Raw genomic sequence first — 19,378 nt, forward strand, 5'->3', positions numbered from 1 at the left:
AATGTAGTATAATTTATACACTATATTATAGTTTAGAATATTTATTGATATACTCTGTATTTATATAAATATATAATATATAAGATTCTTTGATGGATGGACAAATAATCTTCAATTTATTCAAATTTATGAAACATCTGAAAAGACTAAGAAGTCTTTTTTCTAGTTTCATTTTTTATTAAATTTTTATTTTTAATATTAGTTACAGTTTATTAACTTTTTATCCCAGCTATATCCTGCTCCCTAATTCCCTCCCAATTCCACGTTCCCTCCCCCATATTCTCCCTGCCCTTACTCACTTCTAAGTGGGTACTAGACCTATAAGATAGGATAAGCATACTAAAATCTGTACACGTAAAGAAGATGAACAAGAAAGAGGACCCTGCGTAAGATGATCAACCCTCACTAGAAAAACAAATGCGATGGACATTGGAGTAGGAGAAAGCAAGTAACAGGACAAGAGTCTACCACAGAAGTCCTCTGAAAGACTCTACCTAGCAGTGTATCAAAGCAGATACTGAGACTCATAACCAAACCTTCAGCACAGTGCAGGGATTCATATGAAAGAAGGGGGAGTTAGTATGACCTGGTGAGGACAGGAGCTCCACAAGAACCAAAGATATCTGGGCACAGGGATCTTTTATGTGACTGTATCTCCAACCAAGGACCATGTATGGACATAACCTAGAACCCCTGCTCAGATGTACCCCATGGTAGCTCAGTATCCAAGCAGGTACCCTAGTAAGGGGAACAGGGACTATTTCTGACAGAAACTCAATGGCTGGCTCTTTGACCTTCTGCCAACCACCCCCCCTCCTCAAGGAAGGAGCAGCCCTGCTAAGCCACAGAGGAGGACTTTGCAGCCAGTCCTGAAGATACCTGATAAGCTAGGATCAAATGAAAGGGGAGGATGTCCTCCCCTATCAGTGGACTAAGAAGCCTTAAAATACAAACTTATTTCAGCAAAAAGCTTGATCCTGCCTGCATTCAGTAATAAAGATAGGCTGCCATGATACAAAGGTCCTGTCAGGTATCTAACCCAAATCTTTCTTTGTTCCTGAATATATGTCATTGAGCCAAAGGAATTCAATGTTTGATAAATGTTCTTACATGGAAGTAAAACACGTGTCTAAAATTGGGAGTGATGGGGTTATATGAAAGTTATTTATAGTCATTGAACTTTAGTTTACTTTTCTCACTTACTTAAAAATAATTGAGCTTCTCTGTGAGTGATTTACTCCAAAATGACAGGCCTCAGCAGAATGGTTCACCCCTTGATCAAAATTTTAAACTGCTGGCTGGGAGATACCACAGTGTTTCAAGGAATAACATGGTAACATTATTGTTCAGTCAGTAAAATTATGTTTCATTCAAATTTCCAAGAATATACTTTATAAAGGATCCTAAAGGAATTCATAGTTAATACTTTGTTTCCTCACTTTAATAAACAAGATTGTTTTCCTGGCATTTATTTTCTTCTCTAAGCCATTTCAAGACAACCCACCCAATATTATGTTCGATTCAGTGTAGGTCTAAATGGCTAATTTGAAAGGCATCAGGTGACACCTTTCCATTGGTCTGCTGTTGTTCAGAGAAAATTTTTTAAAACCATAAAATAGTATATGTCATAGTATTCTTTCCAAAGAAAAGAGAATCCTAGTCCTTGTGATTAATTTCAACTCTTTGGAAAAAAATCTATGATCCATATATATATATAACAATTTAAAAATATTATTTATATTCCCAAAACAGAAATATTGCATCAGCTTGTTGTCAGAATTTTATTTCATCTCACAGAAAATAGACATTTATAAGAAAAAAAATGTGTGTTTGTAAAAAGGACTAAAATATCAATCATTTACCTTGCTGGTGTGTTTATTCAAGTGAATTCTACTTTGTGGATTGAGACACATTTCTAAGAAGCAGCCTGCAGTCAACTCAGAATGGTTAACCCATAATTAAGCAATAGCCTGACAACAGGCTGTCAATTCACAGTTAAGCTAGTCTCAGAGTTAAAGTTCTGACATCAAAAAGCCATTTTTTCCCATTGTCATTTTTCATGAATCGCCTCAAACTTGTGTTTGAGTGTTGAGGGTTATTTTTTTGTTAAAATATGTATTTCAGTCAGAAATTGTCAATATTATTTCATAAGGCCTTGAATAGTTACCAGTTGTACAGAAACAGCAACATACATTGTTTAAAAGGTGAGTCATACATTTAATGATTTCAGAAATAATATTTTTTCTTTCTTTAAAATAATTTCCTCTTCTATTTCTGTACCTGAACTTTATCCTGCTACCCTTCTCTGTGTGACCTTTCTTCCTTTCTACAAAGAATGCTGATAATTTTTGTTGAGTTCTCACATTTTCTGTTTTGGTGTGGGTTTGAGTAAAGTGGCTGAAAGCAATTGTCCTTTTATACATTTTTCTGTCAACCCCTAACACTTCAAAGGAGATTCTGAAAAAGACTCTCATACTGTGGTTTTGACTGGGTAGCTTTCACTGTGTTTCTATGAAAAAATAAACAGTATTCTGCAAATGGAATACACATGAATGATTTGTCATTAAATCTACATTTCTGCTCTATTATTTAAGTTATATACATAAGAAGTTAGCAATAGTATTGTCAAGATCCTTTATAACAATTACGTTCAGTACTTTCCTGGTATCTATAGAACGTAAATTTTATCTTCAAGGTCTTTAAACCTCAAAGCACACATAAAAATATTTCTGTGACAAGTAATATTAAAAGACTTTAAATTATTTACAGTATAAATTAGGCATAGTATCAATATAGACATTATCATTCCTTTATTTTGGAACAACTTAGAAAGTGATGTAGATTTTGTATTTCATACATTTGAAATCTGTAAATATCAAAATAAAAAGTACAACCTGTCCAGATGATCCTTCAAATGGCAGTTTAGTTCTCTTCAAATGGCAGCACAAGGCTTCAGCTGTAAAAACAAAAATGAGAACTGTTTGTACACTTGGCAGGTTTTTTTGTGCGCTTTTATTCTGTCAGCCAAGGAAGGAGGCAAAGACTAACTTGTAGAGCTGAGCTATGATGCAATGGGTGGAGAGAGATACCTGCATTTGCATTTAGTCATAAGGTCAAGTTCATTCTCTCAGAGATAGAGATGGCCTCTGCTCCTGTTTGTTTTCCCCCTTTGGCTAATACATCAGTCATAAACTACCCATTCATTATATCATTCATTGAATTGCACATTCATAATGGAGAGAGGAGTGAACAAGGAGATGAGAGGAGAACTAGAGGAAATCAGAATCTAGTACAGGATGAGAATATCTCTCACTCATTGATGAATAACAACAAGGAGAACGGTGATAGTGCAAAAAATAAGCTTGAAGGAGTGATATGAAAAACTAACAAGGAAAATCTAAAATAATTAGTCATGGAAAAAGAGAACAACAGAAGGAATGCTTGTAGCACTTAATTTTGTCCTAGCACGACAACAGAGAAGTGCATTCTATTTAAAACTGTAGCCCATACAACTTAGGAAATCAGGAAGCAGAAGAGTTCGTTCTCCTCAAGGAAGAACACACCAATTGTTTTCTCAATACTAAACAGACAGCCCTGTAAACATTCACACAAGGAACGTTATATAGATTGAAAGGATATATTGGGATTATATATGTTTACATATATATGAATGCAACAGAACTTAGTGGATAAAGAGGCCATGAATTTGAAAGGAATATGTATGAGAGCATTTGAAGGAGGAAAAGGGAAGGTTGAGATGTTATAAATTTGCAATTTCCTTTAAATTTCATAAATAGTAATGAACACATAATGTCATAAATCCACAGTTACAGAAGCTCTTATGTAGTTTAGCCTTCTAAAAACTCCTTTCACTCAATCCAGAAAGCCTGCCTCCTCTCTTCTGAGCACCTAGTACCAGTGATTCTTATAATCTCTGAAGATTTACTCATTCCAAAATGTTCCTTGGTTGAAGTAAAATAGTACGTAGCATTCAAATATCAGCTTCTTTTACTAATTCAAACTGTTTATTTTCTTTTGGTGACTGGATGACTCTTTTCTATTATTAAACAATACGCTTTGGGTATAGTATATATTCTGTTTTCTTTCTGTTAAAATTTCTCTTGTGCAATTTTTGGAAAGGAATTAGGTATAAACTTTCATGCTCAAGTTTACGTTGTTGTTTCTGTTTTTGTTTGTTTCTTTGTTTTGAGACAGGGTTTCTCTGTGTTGTCTTGGCTGTCCTGGACTCACTTTGTAGACCAGGCTAGCCTCAAACTCACAGAGAAATGCCTGCCTCTGCCTCCCCAAGTTTTAGAATTATATTAGTGCCACCATGCCTTGCTCCATGCTCAAGTTGTTATGGCGATAGTTGTTAGATTTGTGTCAACGCCTCTGTATATTAACTTTGGGCTCTATTGTTACACAGTATACATTTATAAGAAGCTGACAAACCATTCTTCAAAATAGTGTCACCATCATGAATTATACTTACCAACAAAGTTCCAGTTGATCTACATTCTGGTCAGCATTTTGTATTTTCTGATTGCTACACAGCTATCATATTAGCTCATGCTGACTAGGCTATCCATTGTGATTTTTTCTATCAGAGAAATGCAGGAGGATTCAAAAAAGAAGATTGAAAATTTGGGGTCAGGGTGTCTTTCTCAAGCTACATCTTGTGCCAAGCTGGCTAGGTTTAAATAGAAAGGGAGGAGGACCTCACTTATCAGTGGACTAGGGAAAGGGCACAGGGAGAGAAGAGGAAGGGAGGGTGGGATTGGAAAGAGATGAGGGAAGGGGATACAGCTGGGATTCAAATTGAATAAACTCTAATAAGTAATAATAAAAATTTAAAAAGTAAAATTAAATGAAGTTTATGCAAAAAAAGAATGAAAAAAGAAATACAGTATCTTATATAAAACTTTCTGAAGAGAAATAAAACAGAAAAAATTGAAAGCCATATTATGATGACACAAAGTCAGCAGGAAGCTAATCAAGAAATGTCACACAAAGGAAACACCTGACATCTCAAGTTTGTCATAGGCTGATCACACAGTGGCCTTGGGACTGCTAATCATAACCTTTGGGGCGGGGAGAGAAGTCTATATCTCAAGATCCAAACTGAAGCTCCTTCAAGGCCCTGGCCCCAGGCAACTGGCCATGACAACATGTTCTGGTTTTAGACAAGGAACTAGTTCCTTCTCCATATGTCTGGACCTAAGGGAAAGCCTTGGCTCTCCCTGATTCTGACTCTCATGAGATCACCCAGCCAAATTAGGGCCAATCTAAGACAAATATTTTGGTATAATGTTCTTGTGGAAGGTATACAATTTACCTTTGTTCATTTGAATGCTGATTTCTCTATCGCACTATCTGGTTTCAATTAGTACATTGCATAGTGATGTTTATTCTAAGCATCGCCTGTCTCAAGTTTGTGTAAACATGCCACCATTTGTTCTCTGTATTGTCAAAAAAAATAAATAAATAAAACCAGCCACAATGCTGAGCAGTGGAGAGAATAGGGTGGGTTGTCCTGGTGTGGTGACCATGAGAAAGAAGAAGTGGGAGGGGATGGAGAAAGAGATAGGCAGGAGAGGACTTGGAACCATGGGGAGAGATAAACAGGACCTAAGATATGACTAAAAACAAGTATAATGTGGGAAATCTGAAAGGGAGGAAACTAAGCAGGCTTGTAGGTTTAGGATGGAGTAACTATTGCCAAACATTGTGCTCTAGGTTAGCTAAATAAATACTAGTCTCTATGGGGTGATTTGGGTATACAGCTGATTTAGGAATAATTGCTGTTTAACTAAAAGATAAATCAATAGTAAATATTAATAACAGAACACAAATAAGTGAGACAAATTCATAGTATCATTCTAATACTCTTAGCATTTCTATCTCCAAGTGTTGAGACTAAGTTATAATTCCTACAACTAATTATTTCCCCAAATCATAGACCCTATGATGCCTAGGGTCAGGGAAAAACTGAAGATATTTAACTATGTGAGTTCTGATACTACAAAACTATAAAAGTTCTGATACTCTGTAAGTATACAGAGCATTTATATCTACTTTAGAGGAACCCCATTTTCTATTATTTTAGCCATCATTTAGAAAGTGATTTCCTTTATATCTTTTTTCACATTTTTATTGAAAATAGATTCTTCTCTCATACATCATGATTGCAATGTCTCCTTCCCCAACTCCTTCAAGCTCTCCCCACCTCTCTTCTCCCTAAGATCCTTTCCAACCTCTGCTTCCTCACCAGAAAAGAGCAGATCTCCAAGAGACTACAGCCAAGTAAGACAAAAGGAGATACAATAAGACAAGACAAAGGACCTCAAATTGACTCTGAACAATTCAATTCAATAGGAGGAAAAGAGTCCCAAGAGCAAAAGTCTCAGAGATGCATCTGCTCCCACTGCTAGTAGTCCCACAAAACCACCAAGACAACAGCCATAACATGAATGCAGAGGATCTTGTACAGACCCATGCAGATCCTGTGCTTGCTGCTTCAGTCTCTGTGAGCCATGTGAGCTCTACTTAAGTGATTAATCAATAAAATAATGCACTATATAAGCAAACTGAAAGGTTAAACACCATGTGGTTATATCATTTGATTGACAGAAGGCCTTTGACACAATCCAACACCACCGCATGATAAAAGTTCTAGAATGATTAAAGATAGAAGGGACATATCTAGATATAATAAAGACAATTTATTGAAAGCATATTGCCAACATCAAATTAAATGGAAACTCAAAATAGTTCCACCAAAACCAGAAACAAGGCAAGGTTTCTGTCCTCTCCTTATCTATTCACCATATTACTTAAAGTTTTAGCTAAAGCATCACGACATCTCAAGGAAATTAAGGGAATAAAAATTGGAAAGAAAGAATTATTTTTACTTAAAGATGATAAGATAGTTTACACAAGTAATCCTAAAATTTCCATTAGGGAACTTCCACAGCTGATTAGCACTTTCATCAAAGTGGTTGGATAAAAGATTAACCACTCCTCCCACAAAGGAATCAATAGACCTTCCATGTACAAATGACAAACAGACTGAGAAAGAAATCAGGGAAACAGCCCCTTTCACAATAGGCCCTGATATTAGGAATTATCTCCGGGTAACCCTAACCAAGCAAGTGAAAGAATTGTGCAATATACTTCAAGTCTTTGAAGAAACAAATTGAACAAGTTATCAGAAGATGGAAAGATCTTCAATGCTCATGGATTGGTAAGATTAACATAGTGTAAATGGCCATCTTACAAAAAGCAATCTATAGATGTAGTGCAATTCTCATTAAATTCCAACACAATTCTTACAGACCACAAAAAAAGCAATTGCAACATATTATAAAAAATGAAATTAAAAAAAAAAAAACAGGGTAGCTAAAATAATCCTGTATAGTAGCCCTGATGCGACTTGATGTGCTTGGGTGGGTTGCTAGGGGGTGGTCCCTTTCCTGAAGAGTAAGGGAGGTGTAATAGGGGAAGGGTGAGGGAAGAAGGAAAGAGGGATGGAAGGTGGAACTGGGAAGATTGGAGGACTTCTGGAGGTATCACCATCCCTGATATCAAGCTGTACTACAGAACTACAGTAATAAAAACTGCATGATATGGACATAAAAACAGACATATTTATCAATTAAATTGAACACCCAGACATGAACCTACACATATGCGAACACTTGATTTCTGATAAAGAAGCCAGAAATACACACTAGAAAAAAAAAGCATCTTCAACAAACTGGCTGTCTACATACAGAAGACTGCAACATATTTATCAACTGAAGTTTAATTGGATCAAAAACCTCAACATAAATCTAGTTACACTGAGCCTGAAAGAGGAGAAAGTAGGGATAGACTTGAATGCATTGACATAGGAGAAGAGTTTCTGAACAAAAGACCAATGGGGTTGGCAAGATTTTGTTTGTTGTTGTTGCCACATTCATCAAGGATATTAAAATATTAAGCATGCCCAATACTAGGACTTTTTAAATGTTACAGTCAGGAGCAAGATAGGATTTATTTTAGCTTTTTGTTCTTTCAAGCTGTGCGGCTCTAATATCTTTAACTCTTTAACCTTTGAGATCTTTGGAATGGAGCTGCAGACTTCCAACCCTTGTCCCCAAAAGAATTGTCCCTGTAGCCAAAATAATGTAAGCTAAGATGCACTAGATGGTATCAGCATTCAAAACACAGGCAGTGGGGTCAGAAAGGAATGAGGTCAGAAGTCACCTTAGAATCCATCTCTTCTCACTTCTAAAGCAAGTATTTCTGGGCATCTTCTAAGGGATAAGAAGAAATTGTAAAGAGCATATGTAAGAAATGTGTTGGAGTCCTGTCTGTCACTATCTCTGCAGCAATGGGGTCTGGGAATGGAAGAAAGAAAAAAAAAATGGAAAGGAAGACCAGGATATAAGAATAAATACCAGAAACATTATAAATCCTCTGGGCACTGAGTTCACCTGTATACTTACAGACACCAGTGAACTTTGACAGTTGTATATGTGCCAACATCTTAGTCATTTGATTGCTGCCTTTTTTATAGTGCCTTCATCTTTGCCATCTTTTTTTTTATTTACCTACAATGAGGCATTCCCAGCAGTGACACGAATAAAATAATACCATTCAACTCCAAAAATATGATAAAGATGCTCTACTTGCTGCAGTATAGAATTTTCAGGCAAGTTTTCCTTGTACCAGAAGGTACCTTACAAGCTTCCTTCCAAAAGAGGAAAGCAAGAACTGTCCCATACAGCTATGATACCTATAAACAACAATGACCAGCATGGCATGAAAACACTAGAGTGCAATAGTGGCACACATACTTTGAGGTCAACCAATAGCTCCCTGATTTGGAATTAAGGCTCTCTCAAGAAGAATATTCTTGCAAATGGACACCTACCAAGCCTCCTGGGGCTAGTGAATTGGTAGAGAACTACAACTTCTGCTTTACTAAACCAGTGTAACACCCAGCTGTGTTCTAAGTATTTGCCATATACCCACAGATAAGTACAGTCCTCACCCCTCATTGGAAAACCTTCTCATTTAAACAGATGGAGACCACTAAGGAAAAGCACATCTGATCAAAGTGCAGAGCAGTGGAGTCCACTGCCAACTGATGCATCTGTAACACAACCTTTTTTTTATTCTTATTTTTTTCTTTTTTTAAATTTTATTTTTTATAATTAGAGTTTTTTCATTTTGTATCCCAGCTGTAGCCCCTTCAGGTCTGCATAGGACCTGAAAGGATTGATAACAACAGATATGTTAATGTGGAAGAGGGAAGATCAGGAGGCCTCAATCCCTACACAAAGAACTACAAACTACGAAGAAATGCTGAGACTGGGAAAAACAGTCTTCTCCAGGGAAGAACATGGCAACTGATTACCTCATACCAACTTATCATCCCTGAAAACATATACATACAAGTAATATTATACAGACTGAACAGCCTGTACTTTCATATTTATACACTCACACACAAAACACAATTTAAAAAAAAAGTGGCCATTAATTAAAAAGAAATTAAGGATTAAAGAATGAGAGTAAGGGTAGGGTAAGGAGAGAAAAATCTGATTATAATCTCAAAAATGTCTCAAATATCCAATCAACATTTAACCCATTTGTAAAAACAAACAAGAATAGCAATCTCATTGATAGACAAATTTTGCTTTCATTTTAATGGATGATAAATTTATATGAACAGCAAGAAATTCCTTTTTGACAAATTTCATTAGAATCTACTATCAGTAAACTTTTGCTTTGTGTATCTATTTTCCACTATACATGTGGTGGAATGAAAATATCTCTGACTAAAAGAATTAATGTGTTAAAACAGTTTCAGCAGGGAGTTAGTACACTGTTAATAATAGATACCAAATAAAAAATGTGATCATGAAAGTCTAAGCTTGAATAGAATCTAACATTTCAGAAAGGAGTCCTGCAAAGTAATACCAGATGATGAGGAAGCATAGAATACAGCTGAAATGGCACAACCACCATGGAAGAGAATGTACAGGCATTTTGTTAGAGTTTCAACTCCATCCTAGTTTAGCAAGATTCCACAGCTGACATTCCACAGCCCCAAGGTACTGCAGCTCTCTAAGACACAAGCCAGGAATGTGGGATAGGTAATAAGATTAGCAGCAGCAACATTACCGAGTAGAACAGACTGACCTCTAAATTTCAAACTTCTTGCCACAACCTTAGTGCAGAGATCACTCACATGATCACCACATTTTCTAGCTATCCAGCTCCTATAGCATTTTTAATTTTTTAAAAAACTATAATAAAATTGTATCATTTACCCCTTCCCTTTCCTCCTTTCAAACCATACCACATATGGTCCCATACACTTTCAAATTCATGGCCTCTTTAACATTAATTATTGTTGAATAGATATATGTATATATTCATAAATATATATTTATACATATGTATGATTTGTGTGTAAGTGTGTGTAATGTCAACTCCAATATCTTTAGGAGACACTATCTCACAGCAAAATCCTGATCCTCTTGCTATGACAACACTTCTGCCCCTGTGAAGCAATGGTCCCTGAACCTTAGCTATAAAAGTTGTGCTGTAGTGGTATCATTTAGGACAGGGCTCCACAACTCTGCACTTTGGTAAGTAGTTGGTTTCTGTAATAGTCTCCATAGTTTTTCACAGCAGAGAATCTGCAACCCAAACTTTTGTGCAGACATGTATCAGAGCTGACAATGCATCAGTAAATCTCCAGAGAGATAGTCAAGCAAATATGATTTTTTTTAAATCTGGCAAATCTGAAGAACTAACTCTAGATATTAGTAATCATGGAAGAAATGGTTCCTCCACCAAATGTCCAAAATGAATTTCAGACACATGACCATAGAGGAAGGAAGGGCTCTTAGAGAAGAGCCTTCAACCACAGAGATATTGAAAGGACCCTTACCAAGAGAAGCATCATAAGGGGGTTGAAAATGATATCCTTGGATTCAGCTATATTCAGGACACCCCTAATATGAACATCTACCTGCTTGCTACCATATGGGACACTTTCCTATACAACAGTACAGAGTCACTGAAGGTTCTATTCTCTGTGCCTGACAGTCATTTTTGCTATGAAATGTCCCTTATTCTAGTGACATAACAGCACATTAAAGATTGCATTTAGTTCAAGGATAGGTCCTCTGTTGTAAGGCATCAGAGTATCCTGTGTATTGCAGCAGGACAGTGTGGAAGCATAAACAAGTGGAATGATCACCACTGCATAATTGCTCTGAAGAGAGTATCTTCTTGGGAAGGTACTCTCATTCTCATGATCTCATGGTGGCGTTTTATTTTTCTTTGCTTGATAAATTTAAATATGGAATGTATTTTACATAGAAAAACACTGTTTTGGAGGGAGAGATTTTATAAGCTAAAAGTTTTTACCTTTTCCTTATGTTCAAAACAAATAATTCTATTATAGCATTATTTAATGTAAACTGTATTGCTATATATATAAAATATGGGTTTTGGACATTTTAAAGGCTTGTATAATGACATACGTTCTATGAGTTGAGAAAAGTTTAAAAGATTGCAATCAGGGAATGATCAGAAAATAAACTATGGCTCTTTACACATGTAATGAAAAGGATAGTTCCATAGGATGGAAAAAATGGTAAAAATATTTCTCTATGTCATAATAGTATATGTCGGTCCTTCAAAACTGTACAACAAAAGCAAACCTTTCTATGTTTCTTTCTTTAGGGTATGACATTGCATCACTGGTAAAATTAACTAAAAGAAGAATTATAAATAAGAATTAGTAAATGCTTCCTTGGCATTTAAGGAACAGGCATATAACGTCAGATAGCATAGTTAAGGATATGGGTAACATTTCTGGGAGTGATTTGTTGAATGTTACTACTAATTGGACTCTTCAGAGTGAAAACTTTTGAATAAGGAAGCCATGTCTCAAGAAGGCATATTTCAAGTAGCCAGTAAAAGAGGATTACTGAGAATATTTAAATTACAAGGAATTATGATATTACAAAGGAAAAAAATGTTCTAAATATAAGTTGAGCAAGTATCTTAAGAATTATGTAGAAAAATGTGTTGTGGCATTCACATCTACTTGTACAAAGGCAAAAACAAGGATAGCTAGAAAAAAGCATGTCTGGAAAAGTTGGGTAGAAGGTTTCCTGATGAGTTAATAGGTGTAGGGTGGTTTTCTTCTTATGGAGGGCTGCCAAGGAAGATTTGTGGGAAGGTTCAAGCTGAGGATGAGCCAGACCTCAGATGGCTGGGGAAAAAAAAAATAAGTAAAACGAAGTTCATTCTTGAACTTCATTCCTATTGACTGTTAGGTGAGGCCATTAAACTAATTATTTACTAGTCAAAATGCGATTTGGAAGGTCTGAATGAGCATGTCATGGGTACCAAAAATTTACCCAAGCTACATAGTAGAAGGCCTTTCCTTCCATTCTGAGCCATTTTCTGGAGTACACAAAGATGAAGAGATTTTTTTTTTCATGTTTTGGGGTGGTGGAATTACACAGATTAGTAAATTCAATATTGTTTATAGTGTAACAGAATTTGTAATATATTGATATGAGGAAGCAAATATTTAATATCTTTTATCAGTTATTTAGTAAGTTTACAGTGCTCACTCTTCAGAGAGTACTGTTGGTGGTGGTAATTATATTTAATAATAATTATCTTTTAGTAATGCTGCTGTTAGTCCTAAACAGCTGTATAACCAAATCACCACACAGAGACAGTTTATTTAGTTAACCTAGAACACAACATTGGACAATAGTTACTCCCTCCTAAACTTCCAAGCCCTCATAGTTTCCTAACATTTAGATTTCCCACATTATACTTGCTTTTAGTGATATATTATGTCCAGTCCATCTCCAGGTAGTTCCAAGATATGTCCTCCAGCTCTGCTCTCCTAGATCTCTCCCAAGCTCTGCCCTCTCTCCTCCCACTCCTTTCTTCCCTCTGGCTCCTCCCATTCATTTCCTGACCTCTGGCTCCTCCCATCGCTCAACATTGGGTCTAATTGCTTTATTTTGGCCTGTTTACAAGAAGTTGAGACAGGAGGCTTAGCATAAGTATCACAATGCAATATCCTGATTGAAACCAGAGAGTGTGGGGGGGGGGGATTAGCATTTGAATGAACAAGGGTAAGGTGTATACATTTCAAAAGAACATTATACCAACAGAGTACTAAACAAACAAAAAAATGGGAATAAATGATTACTGACTGGTAACCTGGTTTGTCTGTATATCCTGAGCTGAATGACATAATATAATTTTATGAGGTAAACAATACTGATAACTTTATCTTTCCCAAAGTAGAATGTCCCAATTAACAAGATGATTCTAAATGTTCTTGTCAATAGAGACATCACATATGTTATTTCAACATTTGTGAGAGAAACATTGGCTGAAGGACTGAGCATTGAGGAATGAGGAACAAGAGAGTGCTTTGTGTTCCCTCTGATCCCTGGTGAGCAAGAACTGCCTCCCCTGCCCAGTGCTTAACCTCAGATTTGGCCAAAGTAGGGATGAACTCCAGCAAGTTCTTGAGCAGGAAGTTTGAACTTGCCAGAGACATTTAACTTTGAATTAATTCCTTTGACACATACCTATCAAAATATGTGATAAGGAAATATTTACACAGGGTAGTTGAAGGGTATGTATTTGACCTCTGTTTCTAAATATTTAATATGATTACCATGGAACTAAGCTGTGAAATCAGAGCCATGGCTGTAATTTGTTTTTTCATACAATACCTTCAACTGAGCCTTCTCACAGGAGCATAGTGGACAGGCTCCTATTCTCAACTCCACATGAAGAAAGATTTGAATTTGAAATCTGGGCCTGCCATTTAATCACTGAGACATGGAATAATCTCTTGAAACTTCTCAAGGTGTTTACTGAAGTTTTATAGCAGTCATTACAAAATTCCATGTTCAAAGAGCCTATCACACATGCTCAAGGAATAAACATCTTTCAGAAATTGTATCTTCTTCTTAGTGTAATTTGGTTTTCCAAGTAAATGGACACAAACAAGGTGGAGTAGCAATTCTAATATCTAATAAAATAGACTTTCAACTAAATTAATCAAAAGTGATGGAGAAAGGCATTTCATACTCATCAAAGGAAAATTCCACCAAGATGATATCTCAGTTTTAAACACATATGCCCCAAAAGCAAGGGCACTCACATTTGTAAAAGAAACATTTCTGAAGATTAAATCACACATTGATTCTGCATCCCCCCATAAGCCCCTCACTCCTCCCCTCCCAATCCCACCCTCCCTCCTCCCTCTGCTTGCATGCCACTCCCCAAGTCCACTAATAGGGGAGGTTCTCCTCTCCTTTCTTATCTTAGTCTGTCAGTTCACATCAAAAGTGGCTGTATTGTCCTCTACTGTGGCCTGGTAAGGCTGCTCCCCCCCCCAGAGGGAGGTGATCAAAGAGCAGGCCAATCAGATTATGTCAGAGGCAGTCCCTCTTCACATTACTATGTAACCCAATTGATGAAAAATTTAAGAAAAAAGGGAAAAAAATAATTTAAGAACCTTAAATGACTTTCAAAATTGGAGGAAAACATGGAGTTAGTCAATTGGCATGGAGCACGTCTCACCCCTGGGGGCAATGGTCTCCTGAACCTACTCAGACCTCGGACACCACCACTGCTAGTTCTAGAACTGACGCAGGATGTTGCAACAAGGGGGTTAAGGCTTCTCATAATATTTCCTATAAGCCCACACCTGTTTGTCTATATCCCCCATTTTTATTCATTATTAGCCAGATAGAGCCAAGTAATTGTGGTAATGATACTTGCTTTTTTGCCCAATGCTGGAATGCTAGTAAATTTAGGTATGCCCTGGTTACTCGCATGCCTCACTGGGTGCCTGTGTCCATTGATGCCCCTCACGCTATGACTCTCTTCAGACAGAAAAGGGATCTTGGAACTACAGCCACCATTGTTACTACCATCTCATTGACGGCTGTTGGAGCTACCACCAGGGCATTAGCCATGAGTCATACTGGGCAGACTGCTCAGACCCTGAATAATCATTTAGCCAATGAAGCTCATGCCTTAGTTGTACATAAAGGAATTAATGCTCAACTAAAAGGAAGCTTGATGGTGTTCAATCAGAGGATTGACCTCGTGCAGGAGCAAATTGATACCCTATGGCAAATCGCTCAACCTGGCTGTCAATGAAAATATGCTGGACTTTGTGTCACTAGCATACAACATGAGAATTTTTCCTGTGCTGCAAATCTGTCTAAACAATTGTCGAGCTATATTTTAGGTAATTGGACTGGAGAACTCGATACTACGATGGAGCAGCTGAGAGTGGCCATTGTCACAGTAAATTCTACCGGAGTGGACGCAGGACTAGCCACAGGATTATCAACATGGATTGCTGCAGCCATGAATCATCTGAAGGAATGGGTGGGCATGGGAGTGTTAGCAGGCCTTCTAGTGTTGGTCTCCTTGGTTTGCCTGTGGTATATATGCAAGATGAGAGTCTCACAACAGTGTGATGCAGCCATGATCATTCAGGCCTTTACAGCCATTGAAGCAGGACAGTCTCCCCAAGCATGGTTGGATACCATAAAAAGCTAAAATGATAAGCTCAGGATGCGAGGCTAAGCACTGCACTCAGGGTCAGCCGCTTTGGACCCAGAGAAGAGCATGTCTGATTGCATGCGGGTTGATGCCCCAGGTCCCGCCTCTGAGAAAAAGGTATCGGACAGGTCTGATGCTCTTTGGGTGGATGACACCTAAATGAACATCTGTACAAAGTCCCAATTTATTTCTAATATCAGAGATCAGACCTCTACTCTTGCCTGATGCGTCTAAAACAAAAAGGGGGAACTGTAGAGAGCTGCGGAATGCTATGCCTTAAAGATGGAGCTGGTTTCCGCCTTCCACCTTCCCGATGGTGAGTACTCTCTGTCACGAACAACTCCACATTTGGCTAAGGCCGAGGATCTGGCTTGCTTCCATGTATGTGGACCTATCTGCATTGCCCCCGTGGCACGCCTGGGTTGGCTACCCAGAGGCTATTTAAGCTGTGGGCTGGCTTTCCCCGGGGTCCAAGGATTGTTCAATGTTCCTGAATAAACTGCATTGAAAAAAAAAATCACACATTGAACCCCACACATTAGTAGTAGGAGACTTTAGCACACCTCTATCACCAAAGGATAGATCATTGAGTTGGAAACTAAGCAGAGAAATAATGAAACTAAATGACGTTATGAATTAATTCGACCTAACAAATATCTACAGAACATTCCATCCAAATAAAAAAAATAAAATAAAAAGAATATGCTTTCTTCTCAGCACTTCATGGAACCTTCACAAAAACTGACCATATACTCAGACACAAAGCAAGCCTCAACAAATACCAGAAAATTTAAATATCACTGCAAATTCTATCAGACCACCAAGGATTAAAGCTAGACTTCAACAACAACAGAAACAATAGAAATCCTAGAAACTCATGGAAACTGAACAACTCTCTACTTAACAACCACTGGGTCAGGAAGGAAATAAAGACAGTAAAGACTTCCTAGAATTCAAGAAAAATGAAGGCACAACAACCCCAAACTTAATGGGACACATGTAAGCAGTTCTACGAAGAAAGTTCATACTGCTAAGTGCCTTAATAAAGAAAGTGGAAAGAGCTTATATTAGCAACTTAACAGCTCACCTGGAGGAATAAAAGAAATAAAGGAAGCAAACATACCCAAGAAGAGTCGATGGCAGGAAACAGTCAAACTCAGGGCTGAAATCAATAAACTAAAAACAAAAAAAGAACAATATAGAGAATCAACAAAACCAACAGCTGTTTTGTTTGTTTGTTGTTTGTTTGTTTTTTGAAAAAATTCAACAAGATACACAAACCCTTAACCAAACTAACTAAAGAACAAAGGGAGAATATTCAAATTAATAAAATGAGAAATAAAAAAGAGGATTTAACAACAGACACCGAATAAATACAAGAATCATTAGATCTTACTTCAAAAACACCACAAAATTGGAAAACCTAAATGAAACGGATGATTTTCTTAATAGATACCACTTACCAAAGTAAAATCAAGATCAGGTTAAACTGAACAGAACACCAACAGCACAGGCTGTAAGATCAACAATCAATAAATGGGACCTCATGACACTGAAAAGTTTCTCGAAAGCAAAGGGCACTGTCGTCAGAACAAAACGACTGCCTACAGACTAGGATATACCTCTGTTGAGAATTCTCTGTTTAGCTCTGTACCTACTTTTTAATTGGATTGTAAGCAAAGACCATTCAGGCACACACAATGAAGGGAAAAGGTAGATGAGAACTTGAAAAAATTCATTAAGAACTTGAACAAATTCCCATAAGCCCATATAGATAAGCAATCAGACGTGTAGACTTGTACATACTCATACACACATTCAATTGACAATACAAAAGGAGCTCCTAACATACAGACAATTGACATACACTCATGTAACATATGTACAAAAACCAGACAAATAGACATATTTACATGTAAGCACATACCGATATACATATTTACAAGTCATGGATGAAGCAAATTTCAGCAGACTTACATTCTATGGCTTCCACCACTGGGCCTCTGCCAGAGGGGTTTGTGTAAGTGTGTTCTACCACTGTTTATTGGATAGCCTTTTTACCTCTCAGAGAAAGTTCCCAGAGAAGGAATTACCTCATAGTCAAAAAGGCAATTAATAACAAAAACAGACGAATTCTTTTAAAAATGTTATTTTTTATTAATTATACTTTATTCATTTTGTATCCCAACTATAGCCCCCTTCCTCATCCCTTCTCAATTCCACCCTCTCTTTGTCTCTCACCTCCCTCCCTCTAGCTGAGACTCTAGCTGAGACTCCTAGGAGCAGAGGCCATGGAGACTGAAGAGGACAGCTTCTAACTAGACAAGACTCCTAATGGAGGAAAGAAAGCACCAACCTACCCACAAAAACTTCAGCCCCAAACTTACCCTGTCTACAAGGCATGCAGGGACAAAGGTAGGACAGGCCGAGCAGAGACTGAGGAAATGTCCAACAAATGCCTGGTCCAAGCCAAGACCCACCCCATGGAAGAGAGCCAACCTTTGACACTATTTATGATACTCTGCTATGCTTGCAGACAGAAGCCTATCAGAGTTGTTTTCTGAGAGGCTCCACCCAACAACTGTATGAAATAGATGCTGATATTCACAGCCAAACATTGGGCACAGCATAGAGAGTCTAGTGGAAAAGTGGGGGAAGGATACACAGACATAGAGGTGACAAAAGCTCCACAAGAAGACCAGCGTAGCCAACTAGCCAGGGCCCAGATAGGCCTGTGGAGTCTGAAGCACCAACCAAAGACCATACATGGACTGGTCCAAAGTCTTCTACACATACGTAAGCAGATTTTGCCTGTTGCCTGCTTGTTAATCATTTACCTCTGATGGGACTGCCTTAGAAGGCCAGAAGGAGAAGAAGTTGAACTCAGTCCTCATGTGACTTGATGATATGGGGTGGGTAGATGGGGGGGTCCCCTTTTCTGGGGAATAGGAGAGAGGGGTGTGGAAGTAGGGTAGGACTCGGAGAGGGAAGGGAGGGAGGAGCCATGACCAGGATGTAAAGTGAATAGATAAATAAATAAATTGAAAAACTGATTATTCAATATCATATGGCCAGCCCTACTATTCAATACCATATGATCATCCCTGAAAACATACACACAAGTAATATTATACAGAACAAAGTGGTTGTATTTAAGTATTTAGGATATGTGTGTGTGTGTGCACATACAAGAATATGTGTGTGTAATAATAATCAACAGAAGAGGCCATGAATTTAAAAAAGAGAAAGAATATATTGGTGGGTCTGGAGGAAAGGAAGGAGAAGGAAAATGATATATTATAATCTCAAAAAATAAGAAAAAATCAAATTGATCAAATATATTGTACAATGTTATCAGAAAATTAATAAAAATATTACTTTAAAATTGTGGTAAAGAACTAAACAGGGAAATTTCAAAAGATTTAGTGAAAATGTTTAGAAAGTTTTAAACTTTGTGAAATGGCTCTTCAATCAGGGAAATGCAAATCAACACTTTGTACTGTGACCTAACTTGAGCCAGAATGGTTGAGAAGAGAGGAACACGCCTCCTCTCCCACCAATAACCCACACCAGCACATCCAGTCTCATTAACAGGACTGAAAAGTTCCTCTTTCACAGTGCCCTGCAAGGCAGCCGAGACAGGTGAAAGTGATCAAAAGCAGGCAACAGACACCATGTCAGAGAGAGCCCCAACTCTCCTTTCTAGGAAACCCTCATAAAGGCCAAGCTGTCCATTGGGTGCATA

At 37.5% G+C, this 19,378-nt stretch overlaps 1 protein-coding gene across 8 annotated transcripts in view; it reads right to left on the reverse strand.

Annotated features, from left to right (window-relative positions):
• The window catches only part of LOC132653191 (sulfotransferase 1E1-like), a 47,392-nt gene extending 29,279 nt beyond the window's left edge, over positions 1 to 18,113 (reverse strand). For 2 of the 8 annotated variants that reach the window (XM_060380890.1, XM_060380891.1), the window contains exons 1-3: positions 18,021 to 18,101; positions 16,757 to 16,809; positions 2,895 to 2,956 (exon numbers count right to left, since the gene is read on the reverse strand). The gene's annotated coding sequence lies outside the window, so the exon portion shown is untranslated. Of the gene's footprint in view, positions 1 to 1,203; positions 1,299 to 2,894; positions 2,957 to 16,756; positions 16,810 to 17,096; positions 17,118 to 18,020 lie in introns of those variants that run through there. The other 6 variants (XM_060380885.1, XM_060380884.1, XM_060380888.1 and 3 more) reach the window with 6 other exon arrangements.
• Between the last annotated feature and the right edge of the window lie 1,265 nt (positions 18,114 to 19,378).

The sequence above is a fragment of the Meriones unguiculatus genome, chromosome 3 (genome assembly GCF_030254825.1).
Source record: "Meriones unguiculatus strain TT.TT164.6M chromosome 3, Bangor_MerUng_6.1, whole genome shotgun sequence".
Classification (NCBI taxonomy): domain Eukaryota; kingdom Metazoa; phylum Chordata; class Mammalia; order Rodentia; family Muridae; genus Meriones; species Meriones unguiculatus.